This window comes from Camelus bactrianus, chromosome 7 (assembly GCF_048773025.1).
Source record: "Camelus bactrianus isolate YW-2024 breed Bactrian camel chromosome 7, ASM4877302v1, whole genome shotgun sequence".
NCBI classification, from domain to species: Eukaryota; Metazoa; Chordata; class Mammalia; order Artiodactyla; family Camelidae; genus Camelus; species Camelus bactrianus.
The window spans coordinates 6,491,372-6,507,351 of record NC_133545.1 but is presented as its reverse complement, the minus strand read 5'-3'; the positions used below and the strand labels follow the sequence as shown (position 1 = coordinate 6,507,351).

At 38.9% G+C, this 15,980-nt stretch overlaps 1 long non-coding RNA gene across 1 annotated transcript; it reads left to right on the top strand.

The window, feature by feature from the left end:
* The first annotated feature begins 699 nt into the window (after window positions 1-699).
* Window positions 700-15,557, top strand: LOC123616789 (uncharacterized). Its single transcript, XR_006724815.2, has 3 exons — window positions 700-851; window positions 2,599-2,656; window positions 14,840-15,557. It is a non-coding gene; the product is annotated as an uncharacterized LOC123616789 (long non-coding RNA).
* The last annotated feature ends 423 nt before the right edge of the window (window positions 15,558-15,980 follow it).

The window sequence follows — 15,980 nt, the reverse complement described above, 5'->3', positions numbered from 1 at the left end:
CGTGGGTGAAGTCTAGTTTCATCTGTCAGCGCCGCGTCTGACTGGAGACACTGGACTACAAGCGCCATTATCCAAAGACCCTCTCTACCCTTAGCCAGTCCATTGCTCAGGTTGGAGCTAAAGCTCTGCTCTGCTTTCAGACGCCTATTTCATCCTGTTCATAAACTTGTCTCTCGGGTAGTCTCTTACATTAGAAGGAAGCTTCAGGTTATTGACATATTTCATTAGAAGAATTGATCCCAAGCCCATCCCGGCTTAGGGTACGCAGCCCCGCCCACCCGCGCCCCCTCCCCCAGATGTTCTGCACCTCCTTCGGGCCACTCCCTTTCCTTACCTCTGCGCTTCCCTTTCACCAGGAAAAGAGGTAATACTCACAAATAAACATTTCTTACACTACCCAGTAATGTCCATTCCCACAAGTGGATATTAACATTTTGAAGATTTTGGACACCTGTCAGGTTACATGCCTCCTCACCCTTCAGTATTTAAGGTGATACCGAGAATAGAAATATTACTGAAAAATTTGGCAGTAATAACACACAGTGTGATTCACAAGCCACAGCAGCCCGCCCTAAAGGATAGGAAACAGTGCTTGTTTGCACTTACACCCAGGCAGGCTGAGAGGAGGCAGGGAGGACATTGATATGTATCGTTAGATCTGACAGAGCCTGATTTTTCCCTTTCAGATGTGTAGAGATACCAGTGAGAAAAACCAGCGGCTGAAATACGTGGGGATCCCATCATTCTGGGCGAGATGTTGCGAATGAGTAGCGGCGAGAGGATGTGAAAGAACAAGCTGAGTGGGATAAAGTTCTCTCCAGGCTGCCTCACTGCCTGCAGATCTTCACCAGGTACAATAATTGTCAGATTTAAGAGGGGTCATGAGAAAGGGGTGGTGATGTATAAGCAGGACCCAGAGCCTTCATGGAGGTCGGGACTCTGGCAAGAACTCTGGGAAGTGCGTTTAAAGATGCAGGGCTCATGCGCCCTGTTACAGGACAGAGTGGCGGGGACCAAGGGAGGGCGCAGTCTTGACGCAGTAGCAGCGGGTCCGCGAAGCACCAAGGGGTCCACGCACATCCACGATGGCGGGAGCAAGTGAGACAAGAGTTCAAACATAGGGACCTGAGCTTAAATGCTGAATCGAGAACAAGGAACTCTTCTGCTCTGCGCCAACCAGAGCATCCATGGAAAACTGTCTGCAGCTTGGGTGCCACTTTCAAGAGGGGGTGAAACCCCTCGGAGCATTTTTTCAGGAAGGAAACCATAAAGGCAGAGTGAAGTGATACGAATTCATGTGTCGAAAACAGAGGTGACTGAAGATGGAGAGCCTAAGAAAGGCAGCATCAAAGGAATGAGAGCTGTTCTGTTTGCCTGACAGGGAGTAGAAGATTAGCAAGTTCAGAGGTCATTTCTTATTTCATATAGGGAAGAACTATGTGTTTCCTTTTAATATATATTTGTTTACACTTATGAAAGCAACGGATGTTTATTGTAGGAAATTTGGAAATACAATAAGGTTAAAAAAAAAATCATCCAGCCACAGTCCACCATCCTGTCACCCAGAGGTAACCACTAGTATTTCCTTCCAATCAGTTACTCTGCACACGTGTGCACACACACACATATGTATATATGTTATGTGTGTGTATTGCAAAATGGAGATCATATGGTATACCTAGACATATGCCCTGCTTTACTTGCTTAAACAATATATAATAAATGTTTTCATAACCTTAAATGTTCTCTTAAAAAATTATTTTAAATGTCTGCAAAATACTTCTTATTAATGGGCCCATATTCTATTATTGGTTTTAGTTTCTCACTCTTAGAAATAATTCTAGGGTAAATATCCTTGTTTGAGCATTGCTGACAATATCCTTAAGACAAATTACTAGGAATGAAGATACTGGGTCAAAGGATTAGACTTTCAAAGATTTTGCACACCTGTCACCCAACTGCTTTACTGAAAGATTACACACCTGCTACAGTGGAAAATTGTCCCTTGTTATCTCACCTTCATCAGCTCTGGATGTTACCTTTTTAAAGTTTATTTATCAATTTTCTGTGGAAGAATAGCAGCTTGCTGTTTTAATTTGCATTTCTTTTTATTACTCATGAGATTGGAGATGTTTTCATAAGATTATTGACCACTGTATTTTTTGTAGCCATTTGTAACTTATTCAAGCTTTTATTCATTCTCTTATTGGAGTGTTCACCAATTAGCAGTTTACGTGAATTTATTATATAATCAGGACTTAATTCCTGTGTCATTTATGTTGGAAATGTTTTCCCTGTTTCTTCACTTATCTTTAATATTGCTTAAGGTGCTTTTTGATGTTCAGAAGTGTTTTGTTTTAATGTACGCAAATCCACTGGCCTTTCTCTGTAGGGTAAAAGGGATATATGCTTAGAAGTCTTCTTCTTACCCAGATCTGATAAATATTTACACATATATTCTTTGGGGTCTTTAATAGTTTCATCATTTATATTTACCTCTATATGAAATTTGCTTTGGTATAAGGTAGAGGGCTAACTTAATTTTTTTGTAAATATTTAAGTAATTATCTTACCACCTTCATCATTTTCTTCCTATAGGTCCTGTAAGTTTATGAAGACTATTTGCAAGTATTTCACATTTTTGCTGCTATTACAGGTAGGATTTTTAAATTTTATTTACTTATTGGCTTTTTTTAGAATATAAGAAGCTATCATTTTTCAGACATTAAATTTTAAACAAGCAACTTCTCTAAACTTTCTAATTTTGAGTTGAATATTCATTGTCTTGATTTTTCTAGATGTAAAATTGTATCAGTTACAAATGATGACAAATGTTGTTTCCTCCTTTCTAATAATTATGAAATTTCTTTTTCTTTTTATGCAGTCACTAAAACACTGTTACAGTGCTAAATAGCAGTTGTAACAGGCCATCTCATCTAGGATATAAGAATGTCCTAGAAACTATTCCAGTGTGGGATGGATGGTTGGGCTAGATTATTTAACAAGCATTTATCAAGCGTATATCATCTGCTAGTTACAAGTGAGATAGAATATTCTCTACCCTTTGGCCTCAGGGTCTAGTGGGGGACACAGCCACATGGGGAAATAATTATAATAATGTAAAATGTGGTACAAAAATGTTTTAAATAGAGTTACACACAAACATGGAAAAAGAAGTGAGTACTTAACTCTGTTCATATGAGGGAATGAGAATGGCATCCAGGCACAGGGGACAGTATATAAAGTCAGGGTCACAACAGATTATGTTCATAGTTAACTCCAAATGCTTGCGTATGACTGCAACACGGAACCTTAATAATATAATTATGAGATGATGTTATTCACTGTTAATTTACACAAATGCACATAGGGTGTTACATTTCCAATTTCTCATTAAACCTCTATTTCTCAGAGTCTTTGCTAATATGCATAGTGAATCTCTAAGTATAAAATACTTACTTATAATTTATAAGCTACTTATCTTTAAGAGTTAGAGGGCTTGAGGTATCTTACAAAACAGTCAAAATAGAAAAAGAGAAAGTGAAACTTTCAAACCCAAACCACATTAAAAGAGGCCAACACAGATATATCAACCCGCTGTGTGTGTGTGTCCCCAGAGTGTTCTGTGGAAGTGGAGTGGGGGTTACCAGTGGCTGTGGGGGGAAGAGGGCATGTCGGTGGTTATTGTTTAGTGGGAAGTTTAGGAAGATGAAAAACTTCCTGAAGATGGATGTAGCTGCAGAACAATGTGAATGGACTTAATACCAAACTGTTCAATGAAAAAATGGTTAAAATGGTTAATTTTATGTTAGGTATACTTTGCAATGATAAATTACTTTATGGAACACTAATTCTATGAAATGTTAATAGATGTTATATAAGAAAGAATCTTTTCAAATAAACTGGGAAAAGGGGAAATGGGTTAAAGTAACACAGGTTTCCTCTCTGCAGATCTCCCCGAGCCTTTAGAATATTCATATGTACGATGAAATATGGTGCCCAGTAGTTCCCAGGGGTGTCTGGGCAGAGAATACCTGGTGGGGCTCTCCTTCACAGAACCCACCGAAGGCAATGCTAGCATAGGAAATAGAATATCTGCTGTGATTAATTGTTAGACTTACTGTCATTTTTTCTTGATGGTTAAAGCAAGAAAGAAAATACAGTTCCAACTTAGAAAAGGAGACGATTTTCTTTTTTCTGATGCTAAGTTCTTAAACGACGTGATTGTGTGAATCCTTCTATGAAGAAACAAACCAAACAAAAACAAAAACAAACAAACAAAAAATATATATATATATACACACACACACACACACACACACACACACACACACATATCCTCTAGAGTTTTGTGAAGGTGCAGAAATGTTCTACATGTAGCTCCTTCTAGTAGTAGTGACCTTTAATAAATATTAAGAGTAAAATATGAACATTTCTAGATTCATATTTACTAAATATGAACATACTAACTTAGTAAAAGGTGCTTAAGTTGACGTGGCATTTGGGTATCTACAGGTGAACTTTACATAAGTAAATTTATAAACTACAGAATGGTAGTTATGAAAATGAACCTTAAGTTCCTGGCAATAGAATATATGGTCATAGTGCTAACAACCTCTCAGGCGTGGAGAAAAGGGAACTCTCCTACACTGTTAGTAGGAACATAATTTGGTGCAGCCACTATGGAAAACAGTATGGAGATTCATTTAAAAACTGAAAATAGACTTACCGTATGATCTCGCAATCCCACTCCTGGGCAGAAAATCAAAGAAAAACTCTAATTCAATAAGATAACACGCACCCCAATGTTCATAGCAGCACTATATACAATAGTCAAGACTTGGAGCAACCTAAATGTCCATCAACAGATGATTGGATAAAGAAAATATGGTATATTTATACAATAGAATACTACTCAGCCATAAGAAAAGAATGAAATAATGCCATTTACAGCAACATGGATGCATCTAGAGATTATCATACTAAGTGAAGTAACTCAGAGAAAGTTGAATATCATACGATATCACTTATATGTGGAATCTAAAGAATAATACAAATGAACTTATTTACAAAACAGAAACAGACTCACAGGCACAGAAAACAAACTTATGGTTTTCAAAGGGGAAAGGAGGGGAGGGGAAAAGATGGGGAGAGGGATAAATTAGGAGTTTGGCATTAACAGATACTAACTACTATACATAAAATAGACAAACAACAAGGTCCTACTGCATAGCACAGGGAACTATATTCAATAGCTTGTAATAAAGCATGATGGAAAATAATATGACAGAGAACATATATATGTGTGTGTAAAACTGAATTACTGTGCTGTACACCAGAAACTAACACAACAGTGTAAATCAACTATACTTCAATTTTTTAAAAAAGGGACCAGAAAAAAAATGACTTCTCCTGTGATGTTTCCAGAAAACCTGAGTCTTCGTATTTTCGACTTACGTCATTTATGTACTTTTCTTCATAATTTTCAGCTGTTACTTATTTGCAGTAAGGAACATAAAGACAGAATTATGATTTTTTTACAATTTACTGGAGTATAACACTCCACTATTTATGCTGATTTTAAATATTCCCCCATCTAAGACACACCCAGAGGCAATTCTTAATTGCTGCCTCTGACAAACATTACCCATTGTGGCTTCCCAAAATTCTCTGACAAATTAGCTTGGGAAGTCCCACTCTAAAACAATTGTTCTTGTTTCTGAGCCTTTCCGACAGACCAGGCTGGCCAATTGTGTCATAATGTATTGCTGTAATTAAGCATTTTGACAGGAAAGAGACTTGTTTATGTCTCTAGCCAACGTGCCCTGCTAGTTTTCACACCCCGAGCTGAAGACTGAAGCTTAACAGAGAAACATGAAAGAAACAGAGAAATTGGTGGAACAGTAAGCTATGCATCTCTGCCAGATCCCAGAGCCTGAGGCTTCCGTGCTGACCTTGCCTGTACTTGCTGTGTGACATCAGCTGTATGGGTCCAGAAAGCAACGGCCTGGCACTGTTTTACAAGACAGCCACGTTGGAAGTTCTCCTGCATTTACAGTCTTGGTACACAGTATAACTGTCCATCTGGTCAACCAAGCTAGATACCTTGGGGCAAACTTAATCTCTCCCTTTTTTTTTTACCATCCATATTCAGTCCATCACACAAGATCTCATCCCATATCAAAAAAGTGTCTGGACAAAACCTGTCTCTCCCCATCTGCATGATAACTGTCAACACTTTAGGCCCTTATTTTTCCTAGACTCTTATAATATTTTCTTGATTTGGGTTAGATTGTTTTGCCTAGCTTGAGTCTAACTTGCCTAGCTTGAGTCTAACTCTTTTCAACTCAATTTTTAATTGACTGCCTGAGTTATCTTTCTAAATCATCTATCTGATGATCCTACTTTTCCTAAAATACCCCACTGACCCTAATCACCTACAACAGTATTTCCCAAAATGAGGTCCCGAGAACACTGGCACTACGGAATTTTCATAGGTGCTACCCAAGGTAAGAATTTTATCACTTTGGGAATGTCTGGTTAAAAGATCTGTTAACTGCTCTTTACTATAAAACTTCCCAGAGCCTTGAAATTGCTGTAGTGCACCATGAAGCTACAAGACACAGGAGTCTAGCATGCGGGGCTTCCCAAACATGTCAATTCTGAAACTCATTTTAAGGAATATCTTGTAGGAGTTTGAGTCTATGGAGCACACTTCAGAAGACACTTTAGAGGATAAACCTTCGTTCTTTAGTATGTCATACAGATCTTCAAGATCCAGCCCCCAGTTTCCCTTTCCAGCCATGAGGACATGAATTGGGATATAAACAACCAGTGATTGGCTCCCATCCTCTGTCCAGCCCCTTTCCAAACATGGCAGTGGGGACCGTTTCTCCTAAGTTCTGGTTTTCCTGATGGGGAAGTGAATTAGCAAATGACTGCCTTTGGGTGAAATGAAAACAGTTCTCCCATCCTGGGTGTGAAGAGTGTCCAAAGCCATCTACCCCGCCCTCTGAGCCAGAGTTACTGGTCCAGGGGAGCCGAGGAGGCTGCTGACGGCTCCTGTGCTGGTCAGCGTCCAAAAGCTCTCTGCTCCGCAACAGCTCTGATTGATGGTGAATGGCCTGCAGCCTCAGCGGAGTGCTTCCACAGTTGGCCAGGCTCTCTCGACGCCCAGCCAATCTAAGAAACAGCTGGGAGTCCTCCTGCTCCTCCCGAGAAAGCCAGCCAGCACCACGTTCGGCAGCGCGGCCCCCCAGCAACCTCCAGTCTCTCTTCTGATGGGCAGAGAGGCAGGATAGGGCAGCTTTCCTTGCTTCTTGAGGAGGGCTTGTCAAAATGCAGCAAAATAGAGTCATCAGTGGCCTGCAGTGTGCAGGAAACAGGACTTGGAAACAGCCTTCTGTCGAGATGTTTCCTTCTGCAAAAGAGAAAAAACATGAAAATCAAGTCTTAAGTTGTGTTCTTCAAAAGCCGAAGTTACGAACTTCACCCTTGATTTTTAGTTAAGTTTTCCAGGTCCGAGAAAGTCCCCCAGATTAAAAACCAAAAACCGATTCTGTTGGCGTGTTTGAAAACATGCGTCATTTCTGGTTCAGCTATTTTAAAAATCCTGAAGGTGAAGAATCCATGCCTTTGGTTCTACAAAGAGGGAGGCTCCCTTCTGGAGAGACATTCCTTATGTCTCTATTAGAGCTGCCTTCAATCATATACATTAATTCCATGGCCAACTACCAGGAAATAAATTTCTTAGCCCTACAAAAATGTATTTCAGTTTTTGACTTAAACTTCCTTTCTTGGAAAAAGTAGAAAAAGAGCATCAGAGTTGACTTCACTTTTTTTTTTTTTTTGGACTCACCTAAATAGAGGTGTTTTTTTGCCAATAAAATAACACAAAATGAGGAAGAAGAGGAGACAGTGTCTAGAAACTAAGTAAGCCCACCCCCCCAAAAGTCAATGAAACTGAACTTCTTCTTGAAAAGAAATAATATTCTTCCAATAACAACAAAAACTAAAGAGCACAGGAACAAATAAATTCTGAGTTAAATGCATGAGGATATTTTTTGCAATTTCCTTTCCTGCTTATCTGTACCAAGGGCTTAAAGCAATACCAACACATTGGAAAACTACCCAAATAATTAAGTTCCAAAGCAACATGTGTGAAGCTATCCAAAGAGGCTGCACAATTAATCCTCACTTTTCATCAGAGAATACCAGAAAATGAAATGGGTACAAGCCAACTCGAGCCTGAAAGGATGAGCATATAAAAGCTTTTCTAGCAGGTGAAATTGTTAAACACACCATTTCAGAGACTCATAACTACTGGGAGAAGAGAGAGAAAGAGAGGAGGGAGGCAAGGAGGGATGGAAACTACTCCCTCTGGTTTCTAAACCAGACCTTTCGAATCTTCCTTCATACTAGTGATCACTGATTACCTGAAAAAAAATCATTCAAAGCTCTGCCGGTGCTGACGACAACATGTTCCATGATGGGGGAAACAGAACTGTCATGTGCTTTTAGGTTTGTACCTGGCAAGATACTTTTAGAAAATTACTAAAATTTCCATTATAATGATGACTATTTATTCTCCAGTGTTTTCTTTTAAAATAATCAAAACCCGGGAAAAGTACAGATGTAAAAGATTTCTCTGAGTGCTGTGCCATTTTAATGGACGATGACAGATTAAAATTCTTAACAAATACACCCGCCATGGAATGCTAAAGTACACTTTCGGGCACTTTTGCAGAGCAATGGATTCAATTTATTCTTGTCACCATAGCAACAAGAAGAATCACACTATTATTTTCATCATAGCTTTTCCAATTATTTTCTCTCACAGCTTAGGTCACAGGCAAAACTAGAAAGAATGGTGTTGACCATAAAACAAACTGTAAACCCATAATTTCCTCCCAGGGTTGAGGGTTGCTCCCAGGTTGTTAATAGTCTTTGGCCATTGTGAATTCAGTACTAAAGTCTTCAGATCTTTGAAAGGGAAAAAAAGAAGATTTACTTTAAAACTTGTCCCTTTAGCCCTTTTGAATTGGGGAAAATAGAGGAGGAGACATTTTACCAATGATGTAAACTAAGAAATTTTAAAACTGTTTAATTTTTAGAGAGCTTTCTTTTGGGGAGTGAAAGTAAGTAACTTTAAACTCAATGATTATGGATTCTCAATGATAAGGTGACATTCTGTTCTATGCCTCTAAGTTGTCAGATGTGGTGTACTGGGGGTAAGATAATGTGGCAGCCATGTATCCCTGCGATCAGAGCATCAGACATGGCCCTCCACACAAGATTGAGAGGAAGAGTCACAAAACAACTAAGAGGGCACTGGGCTTTGCCAAAACGCAGTGACATTTGACCCCAAAGAAGAATGCACTGGCTAAGCAGCCAAAGATAAATAAACTCCTACAGGAATGAAAGCAAATGGTTTCTCTGTACACGTAACCAGCAAGCTCAGACCTTACAGATCTGTATATAAAACAGTGCCACCATTTTAATTCCTATCCCCTGGATTCCAGGAACCAAGCCTCCTTCAGTCTGTCCCCTTCACACTCCCGCCACTTCCCAGATGATCTCAAAGCACAGCCCAGAGTCAGCCCAGAAACCTGACCTCTCATTCCCCATCTTTAGCCTCCTCATCAAGTCACTGATCCATTTGCTTTCCTAATGATTTTGCCTTTTCCAGGATGTTCTATAAAGGCAATCATGTGGCCCTTTGTGTCTGGGGTTTTTTTCTTTAGTTAAATGCATTTGAGATTCTTCCATGTTGTTCCACAAAACAATTCTATTTGTATTTAATAATAGGAGGGTCAGAAGGAGGAAAAAAATGTACATATAATACAAGAAGAAATATTTCAAGAAATAATGCATTGAGAAACCTGGTGGAACCACCTTAACCAAATGATCAAAATTATCACCAATAACGAACAAACCAACATCACACATATGCTCCCAGTTCTAACTGAAAGACATTTGAGTTATATTTAGGAAACCGGGCACTTCCTGATTAACTGCCTGGGCTTGATTCCTGGATCCGCCACATACAAATTGTAGGTGATTCTGTACAAGCTGCTTGGCCATTTGCATCATGACCTTCTGGGCTGGTTCTAATGAATCAAAAAAAAAATAGGAGGAACAAAAGTGAATTAGCACCACTCTTGCCATGTTTTGCATGCCATTACTGAAAAAAGGAGACATTCAAGACTTTAGGCCACGAAGCACGAAGGAGCCACAGCAGAAGGAGCCACAGCCAGTGTCGCAGAGTTCCAGAGCCGGTAGACCTGGAAGTGACCCTAGGGATTTCTGGTTTGTGATTCCACACATAAAGAGCTTGGGAGTCATTAATCCTGTTCTCCAACAAGAAAAAAGCTGAACAAACTGAAAGTCAACAACTTTTCTTAGATCCAAGAGAGAACTGAGGTCACAGGGTCACCCCTGTTCCGAGTGTTAGAGAGGAAGGAGGATACGGAGGATCCCAGCTTACCAGGAGCAGAGGCTCGGGGGTAGGAGTCAGTGCTGGCAGGAGCACCTACACTCCAGTGGACAGGTTTCCAGAGACTGCATGTCAAGTTGCAGGAGAGTTAAAAACTCTGGGTCCCAGTCTTAGCGGCAGCTCCTACACTTCCATGAGCTTTACTGCCAGGAGCTCCAATAGCTTGTCACAATGGAGAGCAGATAAAATCCCTCTAGTGCTTCAGGCAGGGGAGGGGAAGGGTAATCATTTTTGAAATATACCCAGAGCTGTCTGAGCTCCTTAAGAAAAGGCTGTCCTCAAGGGAGAGCCTAACCCACTTGGGTTTTACCAGAGTCTGATCAACCTGCAGAAAGGGAAACACCCAACTCCAGCCCTGTCTCACTTAAGGATGGAGGGCAGGAACTGGGAAACATGTGTAAAGGTCACAGCCCAGGGGTGCAGGCTCACTGAAAAGCGGAGACCTAATCAGGACTACGGATCATTTCCCCTCCCTCCATACCTTCTCACCACAACAGGGCTTCTGTATCGTTACAGGGGATTACAGTTGAAAAAGAAGCAAGCCTCAGATCCTATATAAAAAGGAGTCTCTGGGAAACCCAAAGACAACAGAGAGGAAAAAACAAGGATGCTAGGGAAAACTTTAGCCTCTGATGCCTACAGCTACTGAAAACAGCAAACACAGCCCTCACTCCTAGCCAGATAAGCATAAAACCTCACACTGGCATCCTTTTTACCTAAGTTCCTTTTACCTGATTTGGCATATCTGGTTATCAACAAAAAATCACAAGGCATGCTAGAAAGAATAAGGGGGAGAAAAACCAAAACATGGTCTGCAGAGACAAAGCAAACATTAGACCCAGATTCCAGTACAGCATGGATCTTGGAATCATCAAACCAAGAATTTAAAATAACTGATTCATATGTTAAGGATTCTAATTAGAAGGGATCTTCAGTGAGGCACTGTAGTGAGACTGAGTTGTGGAAGAACTGCCTGGATTTGAGGCCCAGTTCCACCCACTAGTTAGTTACCTGATCAATTTCTGCCTTGATTTCCATTTTGAGAGGTTAACAAATTGCCCAAGATTTTTTGAGAAGAGTATGCCCAAGTGTCTTAGTCTGTTCAGGTTGCTGTAACAGAATGTCGTAAACTGGATGGCTTATAAAGAACAGAAAATCATTTCTCACAGTTCTAGGGGCTGGAAGTCCAAGATCAAGGTGCCAGCAGATTCGGTGTCCGGTGACAGCCCGTTTTCTGGTTCATAGATGGTCATCTTGTCACTGTGTCCTCACCTGGCAGAAAAAGAAAGCTCTCTGGGTCTGTATTATAAGGGCACTAATCCCATTCATGGGGCTCCACCCTCATGACCTAATTACCTCCCAAAGGCCCCACCTCCGAGTATCATCCTAATGGGGATTAGGTGTCAACCTATGAATGGGGGGGGCACAAACATTCAGTCTATAGCACCAAGTTAGTATGAGAGAAAAAAAGCCTCATAAAGGCTGCTATAGAGATTACATTCACGTATTTACACATTTAAAGTAAAGGCTGTGTAAATCTGAGTTGCTGCTACTGTCATCATAGTAATTCACAGACGGGAAAGCCAGGGGCGAGAGAGGAGAGTGTGCCAAGGTCACGTGCTCCCTTGCTGATAGAACTGACCTCAGACCTCAGATCATCTTGCTCTAAGTCATTTTCTTCTCATGAATTATAATCCGACTCCGACTTCTCCCAGCTGTCCTTTCTGAGGCTACTTTATGGCTGAGGAAATATTTCTGATGACTTTGATGGCTGCCAAAATTGAACAGTGTTCTCTTCTCATGGACTTTGTGATCTAAATCGTTAAAGCTCTTTCGGGGTGGATAACAGTATAGGAGAGGTCCTAATTCCATTCAATTACACTTTTTATTTTTAAAAAATCAATAGCCCAAAATTAACAGAAATTTTGCTTTACCAATAAACAACAATTATTTTCAAGAAAACTGTAAAGAAATATAAATACATAAGTATACTCAGGTACCTTCTAACAAATCTTCAACTGTTACCAATTACAGGATACTCACAGATTATTATCACTCTGGTTTCCCCCACAGTTTTAAAGATAAGCTTTTATCTCGACCTCTTACTTACTGGTGCTTCATGCTTTGAAAATCTGAGCCTTGAAAACAGTTCCTAGATTGCTTTCTTCAATTATATTTTTAATTAAGTATTTTGATCATAAATATGACATACAGTCATTGTATAAATCTGAAAAATACGGAAAAATAGAAAGATTTAAATCATCAATTACTACTGACTTTGATGATCAAACATTCCCACTCAGGATGTGTGTGTTGTTCTTAGCTACTTTCTAGTCTGCTATATTTTTCTGCAACAGAAAGAGGCTGGATTTCAGCTCCTCAAATCTGGCTTTCTTCTCTATGCAGCTTGGCTTTTGCAGGAAATGTCAAAATGCACAATGCACAATGCATCTCAGGACTGCCCTTTCTTATACAAAGGTATCAAAGCTAATTTTCAAAAATTTAAAAACATGATTCATGCACAAATAGAGAATGAACGCATGTCCAAGACATATCCTATTCTTAATGAGAGAACCAGCTGGATGGCAAAGTTGACTCAAGGAACATTTGAGGAAGTGAGTATTTACAGGCATTGAAAAAAAGAATGTTGGAATAAGAGTTCTAGGCTACACAAAACGAGTTAATGTCCTGCAAAACAATAAAGCAATAACCTTTCAGTTACTTCTACTACACTGAAATTATTTGCATGTTTTCCAGGCAGATAAATCAAGATAACAAGTAACTCTGTAGACTCTGGCCCTTGAATTGTTAATGGATAGCAAGACAAACAGGTACATTGCCCTAAAGATTTAAATAATCCTTGAGTAGACCTGTTCAACGATGCTCCAAAATGACACTGAAAGACCATGCTCTCCTATTTTTGTTTTACTTCCAAGATTTGTATAGAAAATTAGTTTTTTTTTTTAATCTTTCAATAGTTTCTTCTCTAAATAGATTTAAATACTCTCAAATAGCAGACAAATAGCCTTTTTGACAGTAACCTACACAGTAGGTTTTTCTAGAGTGAGATCTTGCTGATGCCTGGGAGAAATTTTTATGTTGGGTTGCTAGTTTAACCAAAAAACAAAAAAATGCAAAAAACAAAAAAACCACAGACACTCACTTAAATTGAATTTCAGATAAACAACACATAATTTTTAATATAAGTGTAATAAACACATAAACAGTGAATGATTTTTAGTATAAATAGGTCCCAAACATTGCATGGATACCCATTACTGTTTCTGCAGTCCCTTCCAGTTCTAATACTCTATGAAAACATCCCCTTCACAACAAATCATGACTATAACAGTTTTTTTTTCTAAATGCAGTTTGAATCCATTCAGATTTTCAGCTTATCATGTTCTACAAATGCACTGTGCGTTTGAAGACCATACTCCACTGGGTTTGCTCTAAAATGAGCAATTGAAAATGTCACAGAGAATCCCAGAGTTAGATGATACAGGAAGACAATGAGGTAGCTTTGTAGCCTTACAACACCTGGGGTTTGGCTCTCGGTGAGGCGAACATAATCACAAATACTCACTTTGTTCATGGCCTTCCTGAGGCAAGGACTTGAATAACCCCCTATTGTTTATACTGACCTAATTCAGAGTTCTTTGCAGCTTACCTCATGGTACTCACTGACAACTGGTCTCCAGCTGCTATTTGGCTTTTGTTGTTTTATCTCCTGATTCTACACAGTAGTGGGAAGATTCCCTGGTCCTCTTTGATGAAATAAATTTTACTTTGATTTTTTTTTTCAGGCATCACTGGGAACCTAGTGCATTTTACCCTTTCACTATTCAGTAAGAGTGACCAAAGCTATGGTAAACATTTTGTCCTATACTTAAAAACAGAAGTTGAATATGTGTCCCATTCTGCAAAATAAAAGCATATCTCAGAATCTAGCATCATTAAGACCAGTGAATTTGCATACTCTCATCTTACATGTAGAACCTGCTTAAGTTGAGCCAATGAGACTACCAGCTCAGTAGTCAGTGATGGCTCTGAGATATAGTCAGTGATCCTCTGAGATGAGGAGCAGAAATACACACATGAGTTGTTTTCCCTAGTGACTGACCATAGCTACATCAAGAAGCAAATCTGAGCTGCTGACCTATTCACCAACTCTCCCAGGGCCATGCCATCTCGGATTCTGGGGAAATGCAAACTGAAGGGACTGTTACTTCAGCCCTGGGTGGAGTAAGAAATAGTGCATCATCTAGAACTCAGGGTCCTGATTCATTTCCCCCATCTGGTGGTGTATCCTAATTAACTCCGTCAGGATTTGTCTTTCCTCAGACTCTCACTACGTGAATTACTAAAGGATGTACTTCAGGCAGAGGAAACGGGATTCAAGGCAGATGGTCTGAAATCCAAGAAGAAATGAAGAAAAAAGAAAGAGATAAACCTGCAGATCAACATACATGAATATTGACTAAATAACTCCATGTAGGTGAGTAATAACAGTGTCTAGTGAAGTTTTAAAAAGAACTAAAGTACATGACAATATGTAAGTCAAGAAGATTAATACATTTAAACTGTCCTAAATTATTCATACTTTGCAAAAGCAGGGTAAAAATACTGATTACTTTAGAATTTGATAAAATAAATATGCAAGTAAAAATTTTTCAGATAACCTGTAAAAGAATAGAAACAGGAAGAAAAATTTCAAAGTTGGAATTAAGAAATAATTGAATGTTGAAAAAAATACTGTATTATTCCAAAATAAAGCAAGAAAAAAAAGGATAAGAGGGGAGGAAAAAAAACAAAACAAACAAAAAAAGCAAGACAAATGGGAAGCACAAAATAAAGTGATATATTTAAAACTAAATACATCAGTAATTATATTAAATGGAAATAGATTAAATTCTCCAGATGAAAGAAAAATATCAAACTGGATTATAAAAGGAAATCCAACCCTATACTGTTTATGAAAGACATGTTCAATAGATAATAATGTAGAAAAGTAGAAAGTAAAAAGATAGAGGAAGTATATCATGCAAATGCTAATGAAAAGAAAGACGGTGTCACTATAAAAACAAAATAGATTAAGACAAAAAGCAATACTATAGGAAAAAAGAGCCACATCATAATGACAAAAGATTCAATGCACTGAGAAGATAAAAAAAAATTTAACTTATGTGCATCTAAGATTATAGCCTCAAAATACAGGAAGCAAATATTGCAGAACTATAAGGACTAACAGAATGGGCTGCAATTAGTATGAGAGATCTTATACTTTTTACTGAGTTATTAATATAGCAAGCAGAAAAAAATCAATAAAGATTTAAAAGATTTGAACATGATTAAGAATCTAATGGGCACATACAGAACATCACACCCACTTATGCAGAATGTGCATTCTTTCCAAGAACACATGGAACACTTACAAAAGTTGATCATATATTTGAGCGTTAAACAAGTCTCAACGAATTTTAAA